Source organism: Schistocerca nitens, chromosome 1 (assembly GCF_023898315.1).
Source record: "Schistocerca nitens isolate TAMUIC-IGC-003100 chromosome 1, iqSchNite1.1, whole genome shotgun sequence".
In the NCBI taxonomy this organism is placed as follows: Eukaryota; Metazoa; Arthropoda; class Insecta; order Orthoptera; family Acrididae; genus Schistocerca; species Schistocerca nitens.
The window spans coordinates 664,176,148-664,192,138 of NC_064614.1; positions in this window are offsets into that span (position 1 = coordinate 664,176,148).

Consider the following 15,991-nt stretch of genomic DNA (forward strand, 5'->3'; position numbering starts at 1 on the left):
TCGTGTTTATTACAGTAAGGAATTCGATAAAATCTAGAAAGGTTATCACGGATTCCGACAGTGAATTAATTTAGTTGAAGCATCAAATATCGGCCAAAAATAATAATCGGATGCTTTTATAGACCGCCAGGGTTAGGAGCTCTAGAGGTAGACTGCTTCAGATAGAAATTGCAGAATATCGTTCATAATTTTCCTGATCATGCCGTTGTTTGAGGAGGTGACTTCAATTTACCAGGTAAAATGGAAATGCCTTGTGGCTAGGACCTCCCGTCAGGTAGACCGTTCGCCTGGAGCAAGTCATTAGAGTTGACGCCAATTCGGTGACTTGCGTGGCGATGGGGGTGAAATGATTATGATAAGGACAACACAACACCCAGTCCGTGAGGGGAGAAAATCTCCGACCCAGCCGGGAATCGAACCCGGGCCGTTAGGTATGACATTCCGTTGCGCTGACCACTGTTTTTTTCATTTTGTTCGTTATTGATCGTTGTGTTCGGTCGTCGCGGACGTCGCAAGACATCCTGTTCAAGTTCGGTGGTTGATCCTTCCACTCAGTTTTCTTGTTACAGAGGCCAACCGGCTCTCTGACCGAACACTACTCAGCTACCAGGGTCGGACAATATGCCACGTCTTGATTGCGAGTATCTTGGTATCAGAACTGGTGCCAGAGACAGGAGTTCGTGTGACATTGTTCTGTATGTCTTGTCCGAAAATTACTTTGAGCAGATTAAGAGAAAACCAGCTCGTGAGGGTAACGCCTACAGACCTGAACTTATCGAGTTAGTAAACGCAGAGAAAGGTATCTGCTATCGTATGACTTTGTTAGCGTCTCTCACAACGGGTCTGACAAAGTTAAGATAGACAGGAAGATATTTTTCCTTCGCAACTGTGACAGGATGCAAATTTGAGAGTACTTCAACAGTCAGCATCAAACATTCAGCGATCAGGACGAAGACATGGCAAACAGACGGAAAAAGTTCAAAGGAATCGTGCAATATTCCCTAGACAAGTATGTTCCGAGTAAGGTCTTAAGGGATGGGAAAGACCCATCATAGTTTAATACCCGTGTCAGAAAACTGCTACGTAAACAAAGAGAACATCTCAGTCGAGAGAAGTAAAAACCTAGCTGACAAAATCTGAACGAAGCGAATATGAATGCAAGGAGAGCCATGAGACAAGCGTTCAATGACTTTGAAGGGAAAACTTTGTCAATGGATCTGAGTAAAACCCTAAGAGGATTTGGTCGTATGTAAAATCAGTAAGTGGGTCAAAATCATTTGTTCATTCACTCAGTGACCACACTGGCACCGAAACGGGTAACACAGAGAAGGCCGAAATACTGATTTCGGTCTTATGAAATTGTTTCACCGCTGAAGATTGTAACAGGATTCCTCCTTCCTAACGTCGAACGAAAGTCGAAATATGGGACATTGAGATAACCGGAATACAAAAACAACTATAATCGCTTAGTAGAGGAAGGGCGTCAGGACCAGATGAGATACCTGTAAGATTCTACAAATATTATGCGAAAGAACTTGCTCCCCTTGTAGCAGTAATTTATCGTAGATCGCTTCAGCAACTAAGTGTACCTAGCGACTTGAAGAAAGCGCAGGTCATTTCCGTTTTTAAGAAGATCCGTAGGACAGATGCACTTAATTATAGACCTACATCGTTGATGTCAGTCTGTTGTAGAATTATAGAACACCTTTTATGCTCAAGAGTTATAACGTTCTTGGAGAATTAAAACCTCCTCAATAAAAATCAGCATGGATTCCGCAAACAGATCCTGCGAAACTTAGCTCGCTCTTTTCCCCCATGAGATCGACAGCGCCCTAGACAATGGCGCCCAGATTGATGCCGTGTTCTTTAATTTCAGGAAGGCATTTGACATCGTCCCGAAATGCTGTTTAGTGAAAAAATACGAGCTTACCGAGTATCGGAACGGATTCGCTACTAGATTCAAGACTTTGTTGCAGACGGAACTCGACACGTCTCTGTTAGCGGAACAAAATCGACAGATGTAAAGATAATTTCCATTGTAGCCCAGGATGTGCGGTAGGAACTTAATTGTTTAGAATATATGTAAATGGTCTAGTAGAAAACTTCGTATGCTCTCTAAGGCTGTTCGCAGATGATGCAGTTGTCTGCAACAAAGCAGCAACGCTAGAAGACAGTAACGATATGCAGAATGACCTCCAGGAACTGATGAGTGGTGCAGGCACTGGCAGTTGACACAGACCGTAAATAAATGTAGCACACTACGCATACGTAGGAAAAGAAATCCACTACCGTACTGTTGTGACAAACCGCTGGAAACAGTATCTTCAGTGAAATATCTATGAGAAGTATTCAGAGTGACTTAAATGGAATGATCACATAAAACAAATAGTGGGAAAAACAGATACCAGACTCAGATCCTTAGGAAGAATCTTGTGGAAATGTAACTCATCCACGAAGGAAGTGGCTCATAAGGCGCTTGTTCGACCGATTCTTAAGTATTGTTCCTCTATCTGGGATACCCACCAGACGTGACTGATAGAAGAGAGAGAGAAAGATCCAGCGAAGAACAGCACGTTTGGTCACGGGATCGTTTAGTCGGCACGAGAGCGTTAAGGAGCTGCTCAAAATCTCCATTGGCCTTCGTTACAAGAGAGGCGTTGTGCTCCAGGGAGAGATTTACTATTACAGTTTCGAGGGGCGGACAACGTATTATTTCCATCCAAATATGTCTCGCGTAATGACCACCAGGATAAATTCGAGAAGTTAAGAGCCATTACAGAGGGTTACCGACGTTCATTCTTCCCACAGGTATGGAAGACACAAGAGTGGTACAAAATACCCTCCGCCACACACCGTTAACTGACTTGCAGAGTATGATGAAGATGTAGAAGAATCAATGTCAAGCCGAATAACTCCTCGCAAAAGGGCCATAGGTGGACCAAAGCGTTATTGACTTGTTCAGTTTTTGAAGCTGTTTCTTTTGAATAAATCATCCAGTTTTTTCTGAATTTCTAATTCTCTTTTCTGCACATACAGTTGCACGTCTACCGATTTTCGTCCCATTAGGACAGTTCCTTGTGGAGCGTCGATTCTTATGCCTTGGAGTGTGTTGCAATCTCTGTGTCAAGAAATTGGAATTTTGTGGTAAGATCTTGTGGGACCAGACTGCTGAGGCCATCGGTACCTAAGCATACACACTACTGATTCTAACTGAAACTAACTTACGCTAAGGACAACACACACACCCATGCCCGAGGGAGGACTCGAACCTCCGGCGGGAGGAGCAGCGCGAACCGCGACAGGACGCCCTAGACCACGCGGCTTCTCTGTGTCTATGTAGACTTGCCCGGCGTATTAACAGATCAAATTCTTGTCGCGTCTTCGGCCGGATGAAACTGTCATATGCACACGATTTTTCCGCAGTCCACCTGGCCGCCATCATCAGGTAGACGAGAGCGGCTTAGCTTTCCTTCATTGTGTGCACATGACAGTTACAGGCGGCTGAAGACGCGACAAGAATTTTATCGCAATCTCTGTTTTTCTCAACAGTTTTCACTCTGTCTTCCTACCATGAAAGCTAACCCTTGAGTCTCATTATCCTATCCCTTCACCCTGTAAATGTTTCTACTTGTTCCACGCCTCTTGGACTTAGTATCTCACCTGTAAACACCGATTCTCTTGTTTTCCGGTTGTCCACGGCCCATGATTCACTTGAATACAATTCTGTGCTCCAAATGTAAATTCTCAGACATTTCTTCTTCAAATTATGCAGATTCTTAATACTAGACGACTTTGTTTTACCTGGAATCCCCTACTTGCCTGTGCAAGTCTGCTTATATCCTCCTTACTTCCTCAGCCATATGTTACTTTGCGCTAAAGTAGCAGCATTTTCATAATACTCTGCTTATTATTATTGTCACTTACATTCTTTGGTTAAGTTCGAGGAACCTGTTTTGGTTTAAGGTACTTAGTTCCATCGTTTCCTGAGCCAATTTACGTCCCTTATCCACTTGATTGTACATTGCAAAAAAACTTTTTAGGATATACTCTTTCTTGCAGTCTGTGTATATGTTCCTTCCATTATGCTTATATGTGTTGACTTTTTCTGTTACTGCAAATATTTTAAGCTAATTTCCAATGTTTTTGGTTACTTGTGTAAATCCTAGTTTACATCCTTTAACTGATCTGAGGAATTTCCTTGTTGACGCCACTATTCGATTTATGAAATGCTTGTTTGTATCTATGCCTCACACCCGCAAAATAGCGATGGAACCGCTAGTGTTGTGTTGTGTTTCTGTAGTCGTCCTTTTGTTCAATGCTCTCTTCATTGTTCCACAGAGGCACTGAAACTTTATTGATTTTATTCTGTAAATGACGAAAAGAAATTCAGCAGAGAATGTAGTTGAAATGGACTTGCTTCCTCGATTATTTTGGTTTCGCTCACTAATTTTTTTGCGCCTGCTTATTATTTTCCTCGGAGTGCCATTACTTCAATTTGTGTTGTACGTTAACTGGGGGCCTACAAACGACGGAGAGGCTCCGTCCCTGTCGCAACCGCGGTGGTCCACAACCCCACGACGACTACCGCAGTCCACTTCACCCCTCCTCCGCCACGCACCGAACCACTCCTTCAGAGTTGTTGTGCGATTCGGCCTCCAGTGGACCCTCCCCCCCCCCCCCTCTCCCATGAAACGTCTCACACTAGACGAATGTAACCCCTACGTTTGCGTGGTAGAGTAATGGTGGTGTACGCGTACGTGCAGAGCTTGGTTGCGCAGCAGTCGCAGACGTAGTGTAACTGATGCAGAATAAGGGAAACCAGCCCGCATTCGCCGAGGCAGATGGAAAACCAATTATTCAAAAACAGTCTTAATCGCATTTATTATTATTATACCGCCAACCGGTTTCAACCCGACGTAGGGGTCATCTTCTGGGCGTTTACACCATTAGTCGACTGCTGGTGGTGTCACTTCTGTCTACATAACGGTAGATGACCCCTACGTCGGGTTGAAACCGGTTGGCGGTATAATAATAATAAATGCGATTAAGACTGTTTTTGAATAATTGATTAATCATACAAATCGCTGTTCTATCTCCAAAACCATGTTGTCCAAAAAGATGGAAAACCGCCTAATAACCATCCACAGACTGGCCGACTCACCGGACCTCGACACAAGTCCGCCGGGCGGATTCGTGCCTGGAATCAGGCGCTCCTTCCCAGTCTGGAAAGCCGTGCGTTAGACCGAACGGCTAACCTGGTGGGCTACTTCCATTTTCTCTATAGGTATGTTTAAATTTTGGCCACTTTGATTTAATTAAAAAATGGCCATTATGGCCTGTTTATTTAATATGTCCATCTAATTTCATTCCCTTGTTTTACCCTTCCTCATTCCACTTTTCAATAATGACATTTATAAATCAATTGAATAAAATAGTGGAAAGACTGCAACCTAGTTTACCTCCATGGGTAGTTGTAATGCCATTGTTCCTTATTTAGTCCCCTATTTTTATTACAAATTTTGTTTCATTCTAGCAGATGACTGAAATTAAACTGACGTTGTCCGCAGTGCTGCAGTGCACGCTGTATACATAGCAGGACGCTGAATCTTCGTAGGTGTTTTCATTAACCAGTGCGCTCGTGGACGTATGCTGGAAAAGGTAAAAATGGTTCAAATGGCTCTGAGCACTATGGGACTTAACATCTATGGTCATCAGTCCCCTAGAACTTAGAACTACTTAAACCTAACTAACCTAAGGACAGCACACAACACCCAGCCATCACGAGGCAGAGAAAATCCCTGACCCCGCCGGGAATCGAACCCGGGAACCCGGGCGTGGGAAGCGAGAACGCTACCGCACGACCACGAGATGCGGGCTGGAAAAGGTAATTTCACTATCATCACCATGTGAATATATGAAGCTGTAAGCAGTCAGAATGTGAAACGTTCCTGTTTGGTGTAAGTACATTTGTTTGTCGCGTGGCGACGCATGTTCATTTCTTTTGCGAAAAGGCTGTTGGCGTAAAGGGTTAAGAAGGTAGAAGACTTGTGTACGAAACGCAATGGCTATAGAGATGAAAGACCGTGCATTGCTGGTAAAGTTGTTTTATCACAGCGGCAGCAATAGCAGCGCTGCATTGCGGGAAGATCGCCGACAGAAAAGCTACGAAGAGGCACCATGCCAATAAATGTGCTAAAGAATAGGACCAACAGATTTGAAAGAACAGGCGAATTAAGTGATGCACCAGGAGGGGGCAAGCGCCCCAATCCCATGGCAGTTGTTAACGAAGTTTCTGTAGCTATAGCCGACCATGCAGCCTAAGCCTCATGTTATACAGCTGTGCTCGAACTGTGACACGGTAATGCTCTTTTCCCGGGTCAACCGTTAAAGTTTTAGGGCGCATTTTACGCCCGTATCCCTATACAGAATGCACAGCAAATGAAGCCGCAAGACAGGCTACAATGCCGTGACTTTGCTCTCCGTTTTTCGCATGCGGCCAGCGAATGTTCTTAGACAGACGAGTCACATTTTACTCTGCACGGTGCAGTGTGAATGCACAGCACTGTTGCGTATGGGTTTCTACTCCACCACATTGCGTTCAGGAACATCCACTATAATTAGCTCATATAACTGTACGTGACTTCATTGTTGTTCGGTTTTTCTTCCAGATGACACCTTGCGGACCTGTTATGTGTACAGTGACATCTGCACGTCGTAAGGACGTCCTTGTGCAGCACCTGATAACGGCTTTGCAAGAATGCAACTGTATCCACCTCACTGTTTCCATGGAAGATGAAGTGCCACCACTTTTCACTTTCCAGGTGGAAGAAATGCTTCGGTAACGACAGCATCATATCTAAGCAATATCAAGATGTGTTGCCTTCCAAATCCTTTGACTTAGCTTTATGAGACCTCTGGTTGTGGGGATATCTGATTGTGTCTATCAGGGACGCATCCAGACTCTTCCTGACCTGAAATACAGCTTAAGATCAAATATCACTCTCATTACAGACGGATACGCAGCGAGCAATTGTCGACTGTGCTGTGTTAAGGACGCAGCAAATGGCTGAGTTAGGAGAACATACTGAACATTTGCTGTAACTTGGGACGACATCCTAATAAATGAGCCAGAACCGCCTTTATCGTATTTGATCGTTCCTGCCCCTTTTCTGCACCCACATCACATGCTGAAAGCTATTCACCTATTGGCAGAAAGTACAACTGTTACTTTTTTCACCATACTCCGTGAGCTCACCGGTTATTGAACACACCTACAGCGTTTCAACGTCCTCCGATGTATGCCGCCCTTACGGCAGCACTCGAGACTGCGTCAGTTCAGTTACTGTACAGCCATCCAGTGTAAACTTTTTGTGTCCATATCGAGTGTTACAGAATCCCATTTTCTTGTACTGTTGACTAACGTTTTGTGCTATTTAATCTCTGACATCTTTCCATAGTCGATAAAGGGTTTGTGTGGTTCATTATCAACATCTCAAAAGTGATTATATTGTATTACCCAGTTCTATTCGTCCAAATATAGGTCCACTCTTGTCTTCGGCTAAAATTATTTTAGCTGTGTGCCTTAACGTTTGAGTTGGAATCTTTGCATGTATTGCGTATCCAGCTGTTAACACTCAGTACAGTCTTTTCGAGCTCCATTCTTAAAAACTGAGTATGCAACAGCTGTTAACCAGATTTCTGGTATTCCAGCTTTCCCCAGCATAAACTTAGGAGATGTAAAAATTTTCGTTTAAGGGGAATTCCATCGCATTTTAACAAATCACTGCCAACTAAACCAGCTGCCTTTCTGTGTTTCATTTTTTGTCAAGCTTCTCCTATTTCTGCTAATGTTGTACAACTAGCCCTTCATATACTTCTGCTTGGTCTATTAAGTTTTTGTCATACCACAACATCTTATAATGTTCTTCCATTGTATTTAGTTGATTGTGTCAATGTTTAATGTAAGTTTTTGTTGGCTGTTTGGATGTTAGATAGCTTTATAGACACTTGCTTATTGTTCAAAAATGTCATTTTCTAGATTACTTATACAGGATGTTACAAAAAGGTACGGCCAAACTTTCAGGAAACATTCCTCACACACAAATAAAGAAAGTATGTTATGTGGACATGTGTCCGGAAACGCTTACTTTCCTTGTTAGAGCTCATTTTATTACTTCTCTTCAAATCACATTAATGATGGAATGGAAACACACAGCAACAGAACGTACCAGCGTGACTTCAAACACTTTGTTATAGGAAATGTTCAAAATGTCCTCCGTTAGCGAGGATACATGTATCCACACTCCGTCGCATGGAATCCCTGATGCGCTGATGCAGCCCTGGAGAATGGCGTATTGTATCACAGCCGTCCACAATACGAGCACAAAGAGTCTCTACATTTGGTACCGGGGTTGCGTAGACAAGAGCTTTCAAATGCCCCCGTAAATGAAAGTCAAGAGGATTGAGGTCAGGCGCGCGTGGAGGCCATGGAATTGGTCCGCCTCTACCAATTCATCGGTCACCGAATCTGTTGTTGAGAAGCGTACGAACACTTCGACTGAAATGTGCAGGAGCTCCATCGTGCATGAACCACATGTTGTGTCTTACTTGTAAAGGCACATGTTCTAGCAGCACAGGTAGAGTATCCCGTATGAAATCATGGCGGTGAATCGAGGAAGTACAGTACATACTGACGAAAATAAATGAGCTCTTACATGGAAGTTAAGCGTTTCCGGACACATGTCCACATAACATCTTTTCTTTATTTGTGTGTGAGGAATGTTTCCTGAAAGTTTGGCCGTACCTTCTTGTAACACCCTGTATAATTGTCGCAGCTTACCCTGTGTGCATCTTTACATTCTCCTTTAGTAACTGATCTTGTTCGACTATATTCTGCTGTTTATTCCGGAATGTTTTTCTGATGATATCTTAGATATGACTTCTTCTTCTCTCTTATTACTTTTCCTAACTCTTGGTCTCTTATTCTTAATCCCTTCTTTCTATTTTTAAATCTTTTTATCGGTTCTTCCAAAACTGCCTTCTCAGCAATACTGCTTACGTTTTCCTAGTCTTCATTGATATCTTCACTGGTGGGTTTCATTAGCAATGGTATAAGACTTGTATACATCTATTTTTGATAAGTTTGCTGTGAGTATTATAACTTTACTTCTGTGAGTGTTATTACTTCCCTAACTTTTCGAGAAATTCACTTTAGAAACTGCTAAAAAATATTCTCAGAAAAGATGTTGATTCGTTTTGTGTCCACTATCAATGATGAAACTTTTCCACTTAATGACATCTGACCCTGAGCTGATCGTAAGTACTTGTGAACATAATTTTATTTGAATGTGTTAGTAACTTTTAGGCGATTAAAAATTGCGAATTGTCTTGATTCTTGTCCGCTTTTATTCAAAATACTTTTCCCTTCATGCCGATAGCATTAGTTACCGATTGGTTTCCTATTTTTGCCTTACAGTATCAAAGTAATACCATTAAGTCATTTTTTATTTCCTCCCGGCCTCTATGCCCGCATCTCGTGGTCGTGCGGTAGCGTTCTCGCTTCCCACGCCCGGGTTCCCGGGTTCGATTCCCGGCGGGGTCAGGGATTTTCTGTGCCTCGTGATGGCTGGGTGTTGTGTGCTGTCCTTAGGTTAGTTAGGTTTAAGTAGTTCTAAGTTCTAGGGGACTGATGACCATAGATGTTAAGTCCCATAGTACTCAGAGCCATTTTTTTCCTCCCGGCCCTCTACCAGACACTTAAATGTGATTTGCAGGGTATCCATGTAGATGTAGATTTTGCAAATTAGAATAAAATTCCTTTATTATGTCGGTGTTGTTGTTGTGGTCTTCAGCCCTGAGACTGGTTTGATGCAGCTTATTATGTTGTACCGTAATTAATTTTATTGCAACAGGTGGGTAGAACTGAGACACTGCTCACGACTAAAGAAAGCAATTAGGGATGGCCAGGCGAAGTTACATAAGGGGCTGCCTGTTGACACGGCAAGTACTTTCTGCGAGGCGTTTATAACGCGCTACAGCCAAACACAGCGGCCAGCGGCCAGCGCATTGACGCAGAAAGAGGCAAAGCCGCTGCAACATGGATGACCTGATTCATTCAAGCCCGAGATATGGCTCTATTGTGGCTTACGTTGTAGGAAGCGATACTTTAGCAAAATAAGGAGAGCTAAGCCCATATTTGAATACTACTCGTTTCTAGACCGTGGTATTGCAGTTTGCCGGTCAGAATCTGCATGATTCAAGTCACCACCTCTGGACTCTGCTGTGCTGAGCCAGATGCTGCTAACGTAGCTCCCTCCAGCAGGTGGGCCACATGCAGGCCTACCTCAGCCGCTGCGGCCTCCTACCCTGGAGGCCTACGGTTCGAGCCTGAGGCCATGCAGCCGCTGAGCCACCATTATCCATATGGGAAAACTCCTTGCTAGCCATCTATGCTTGTCCAGGCGGACACTGCAGCTGTGACCAGTCTTGTCCTCGCTGGGTCCTTGGTGTGGGTATGAGAGCCGGTCAGCTGACTATTTAGTTGCTGATGCTTGTAAGTGGTTAATTACCCTCTAGCTAAACCCATATTCTTGGAGGGCAAGAAACTGTTATTTATTCCTCTAGAAGATGTACCTTCACCGCTGCTGACGAACTTCCTCAATCCGCTGTGGACCAACGTTAGCTTCCCTTCACCTCTTTCTGTCCAGCAGACTTGCGAACTAGTCTATCCAGGAAGGGACGTCTAGATCATTTGGTACTGAGTCTTCCTGCCCGAGAAGGTGAGGTCCACAGCAGTTGTACACAGTGTACTGTGGCTCACAATTTTGATATGTTTATCGCTAATCTCACTTTTGCTACTGCTTGTTACTGCCCTCTTTCCTTGGTTTATTCTCAGTCCATCGTATGTGATCATTAGACAGTTCATTCCATTCAACAGACCCTGTAAGTTTTCCTCAGTTTCAGTTGTGATAGTGCAAATCTTACCGTCTACAGTCTTCCGCCATGAATTTTGATCCTGCTCCTGAATCTTTCTTTTATTTCCTTCACTGCGTCATCGATGCACAGAGTGACCAATATGAGCGAAAAGTGCATCCCTATATGATTCACAATCTGTCCTGTCGTATTATATGTTATCCTCTTTCCCCATAGCCTACACCAGTTTTCCTGGAAGTTTCAAGCATCTTGTACCCTGGAAGTTTCAAGCATCGTGTACCGTTTTACAATGTCGAACGCTTTTCCTAGTGTGACAAATGCTGTCAATGTATATTGATTTTTCTTAAGTCTTGCATCCATTATGAGGTACAACGTCAGGATTGCCTTTCTGGTGCCTTTAGCTTTCGTACACCAATACTGATCGTCATGTAAGATCTCCTCGATTTTCTTTCTTCTCTTATGTATTATTTTTGTCAGCAAGTTGGATGCAATAGCAATTAACCTTGTTGTGTAATAGTTCTTGGATTTATCTTTCCTTGTCACCTACGGGGATGTGTGAAATTTTCCCGAAAGTATGATGGCATGTCGCTAGTTTCATAGATTCTACTCGCGACCTTGTATTGTCGTTCGGATGCCACTTACCTTAACGATTTTAGTAGTTCCGAAACAATTTTATCTTTGCAATATGCCTTCCTCAAGCTGACTAATAAAAATCACTCCTGTGCAGATGGAGCTCCACTGCTTCAAAATGCTTGGTGAACGAGGATATGACCGTCGTTAAGCCGCTGTACATGGCAGTTGTTGCATGATGCCCAGCACTGTAGAGACCCGTATTTATGCAAAGAAAATCAATTTTAAAAAATTCTCAGCAGTCTTATGATTAGTTTGATGTGGGTCTCCGCTACTTCTTTTAGTGTGCAGACCTGTTCATCTCAATTTAGTACTTCCGACCAACTTCCTTAACTATTAGTTGGATGTACTTTTTCTTCGACAAAATCTTTGTACTCTGTTGACCACACAAAAAGGCCTATCTGAGGAAAAATACCCTATTTTCGTGCATGGGGCAATACGGCTTCTGAAAACTGTTCAGTATCTCAATAAACCTGGAATGGTCAAGTTTAGACTATGGGCACACTGTAAAATTATGGCAAAAACGGTTGTCTGCATAGAAAGTAAGCAGCTGTATTGACATACTCCTCAGAGATTTCAAATGGTTCAAATGGCTCTGAGCACTATGCGACTTAACTTCTGAGGTCATCAGTCGCCTAGAACTTAGAACTAATTAAACCTAACTAACCTAAGGACATCACACACACCCATGCCCGAGGCAGGATTCGAACCTGGGACAGTAGCGGTCGCTCGGCGCCAGACTGTAGCGCCGAGAACCGCACGGCCACTCCGGCCGGCTCAGAGATTTCATAAAGGAATTAAATTGCTATTCCAAGCACAGAACGTTGTTGATTTATTTCACAGTAGTGGCATATAGGCATAAGCACCAGCTGATGACCGCTACCTACAAGTCATGCCACATACGTACCACAAGGAGAATGGAACACCTACGCGCTACCATTTTGAAGGGCTGCTGAAAGGTTACTGTCCTCGCTCACGAAGGAAGTAACACACCTAAACGTTGGTATTACTACCCCTACTCTTTTCTTTTACTTTATTTATACTTATAAGACAGTCTAAGGTAACTCACAACAATCTCACACCCTCCAAATTTGCCGACCAGACCTGTCTAGTAAGGATTTTAGCCCATAAACAAAGACTACAATAGACTTAAAATGACTATTAAGGAAGTGCATACTTAAAACGGGGATGTTACTTCGCTGTGCATATTTACCGGCGTGTAAGGATAGGTGAGACTGGCGTCATGAACGTGCAGTATTCTCTGTCTCTTCCTAACACAAGGAATCAGCACTTTCTTGAATTAATACCATCACTGCTAGCATTATAAAAGATGCTTTGGAGTTGCTCACAAGGAGGATAAGGCAGGGGAAAGGAAGCGGTTCGGGTTAAACACTAAGCAAACTGATATCATATAACTTGAGCTGGGTTATTGCTTCAGAAAAGTAACATCTAATGCATAACGGGGTACGTTCCTTCAACAAATGTTGGTAGTAATAACGAACTCTTAATGATGATTTAGGTAAGAAACTGTCAATTATATGGCCTATTTCAGTCCTGATCTGTGGCGGATACCATTGTGGATCCTCTTCTACTGATGGCGGTTTCCGGTGCAGTAATCTTGATAGCATTTGATTAAGTTTCACACAAAATATGTCTCTGCAAATTCCTTTGAAGGCCCTTTCCAGTATCGTAGAATAAAGTAAACTTCAGATTCGACACGAAAATGAAACCACGCTAATACCCAGTGAAGCTTTGTGCAGTTGCGTTGCGTGGTGTCTTTATTAGGGCCGTCTATAGCTTCATGTCACACTGTCCAGTTCTGAGCGCATAGTGAGCATTTAAAGATCCACTGAACAATAGTCTCTTCCACCCAGTTTTGCAGTGGCGGCTGAGGGGTTTCACCCGATTTCATGTTGCCCACATAACGTAACTGTCACGCATTTCCTTCTGCATGACAATTCTCGGCCACATACTGCAGATGCAATGAAGACACTCCTGCACGTTTTAGGTGGAAACCACTTACCATACAGCCCAGACAAGAATCTCTGTGATTTTTATCTGTTGGATCACAAGAACAGCTGGCCACGAGCACAAAAACTTGGCACCAGCAGAGGGAATTTGCGTAAGTCAAAGGCGGCTGCGAGGGCATTGGACAGTTGGTACCACGATACGAAGAATGTCTGAGTTGGAGCGACGAATATGTGGAGACGTAGCAGGAGGGTGTAGGTAAAGAATTCGGCAACCATAACCGTTAAAAGTAACTTGCGAACGTCATGAAATTAAACACATTTTTACTATAACTTAGGGAAAATTTTATCTCGATGGGTTCAGATATTCAGGATGTATGTGGCGTGGCGTCTTTGCAGCCCCACCTTGCGTAACGCCTGAAACCAGCAACCACACAGCCATCAGTCACTATCTTTCAATAGTGGATGAGTGACGCAGCAGAAGGCTCTTGGATGTATAAGCACACTATGTGTGTTTTACACCTGTACTACCGCCACCGAAGGATTCCAGTTTTGTTCAGCTCTACACAAACTACACACAAAATTCATACAACCGGTATCTCTAAAGAACTCTGAAGTGTGTTGTACATAGAAAAGATTATTTCAACTGTGTGTGATGATGAATTTAATGTGAAACTATGAATGATACTCGGATATGTTTATGTGCTGTGTGTGACATGTGTACAACTCGAAATATGATGCATGTGAAATGGGTAATAAGGAGGAAGAGAAGCAAGGAAAAATACCGTTTATAAAATATTAATATCTTGTCAGTGGTGTACTATGTATGTCGTTATGAAGAAAATTCACTTAAGGAACCAAGGGCAATACAAAGGCTTTATTACTGCTGTCACTATTTGTCCGACGTGCAATGAGCTCAGACAAAGTTCCCCAGTAATCTAAATTGTGATCGTTGAGTACTGCGAAATATTGTTAGAATATAAAGGACGCTGTAATTCAAGGCAGCCTTGCTACAAAAGCTCTCTAACTTAAGACAGAAGATCTCCTCCGAGAATCCTCTTAGCAGGAGAGACACTTTCGTAAAATATTTCTTAAAGAGCGCTTCTTCTGTAGAGTCTTTCTTTGATCAATAAACTGATTTTCTTCTTCTTAAAAGCACTCCGTCGTTTTAGGTACCAAATGCTAAGTGAACGTAAAATAAAATAAAATAACGAGCGGAGCCCTCTTGGGAGATACTGTGACATTCGAAAAAAGACTACAAAATGAAGTGCAATCACCGTTGGTCATGTCCGAAGCAAATTATTAATTTATATAGTCATTGATGATATTAACATATTTAATGTGATGTGATATATAGGAAGTGCAGGTAAATAGAAATCGGCATAGAAACTTCGTCGGCAGCATTGATTCACCTTGCAGAAAACCATAGTAATATGAAAAGCAAATGCGTCAGAGATAAGGATGGAAGAGGAATTTCACTGTTAAAAGCAATGGACAGAGCGAAAACAGTGCGCTGAAGGATTCTGCGAGTGGGAGGAACTATCTGGTGACACGATTACCAGACGAAATGGGAGTAGATGTGGAAGATAGAGGAGGATTCAGTGTTAGAATTTGATGTAGGATCAAAAAACAGAAGGCGAAGAGAAATTTCCTTCGGAATATCTAAAATCATTTGGGGAAGTAAAATAAAACGTTACTGAAGGTAATTTGTGAAGTGTCTGAGACTGGAGATATATGATGAGTCTTCCAGAAAAAATATCATTAACACAATCGTTATTATAGCGCGATAGCTAAACAGCAAATGCATGCATTATATTTGTTAGATGATGATAAGTTGATTTTCGAAAAGATAAAGCCATTAGGTAGACAGTTTTGAAGTTGAGCTTAGTAATAGGAACAAGACTTCGGGAGAAATCAACTATGTTCATAGGAGTTTTGACCTGGAGAAGGAGTTTCACAATGCAAAATAGTGAAATATATTCGAAATTCTTAACAAACTATAAAAACAAGGGAAAATAAGAATGGATGCCGAAATACTTGGGTTAAGAAATGTATGACACAGTATCACCGCATTACCGGTGATGAAAGGCCCATTTGAGAAATATTGACAAGAAGATGGCACATAAAGATAGGGGAGAGTTTAAAACATCAAGGAATAAATCACACATAACATCAAGGAGCTCTAGAGGGTAATAAAAATGATGGTAGACGGAGATTGGAATGTATCCAACAATTAATTGAGGTTGTAGGATACAAGAACTAGTCTAGGATTGAGAAAGCGATCACACATCCTTCTCTTCCAAGTACACCAGAAACGCTCAATGATATTGAGATTTGGCGCACAAGGGAACTACTACAATTCATCCTCGTTCTCACCAAACCAGTGCAGGACGATGCGAGCTGTCTGAACAGAGGCGCAGTCTTCTTGGAACACAGCATCACCATTGCGGAACAAATATCGT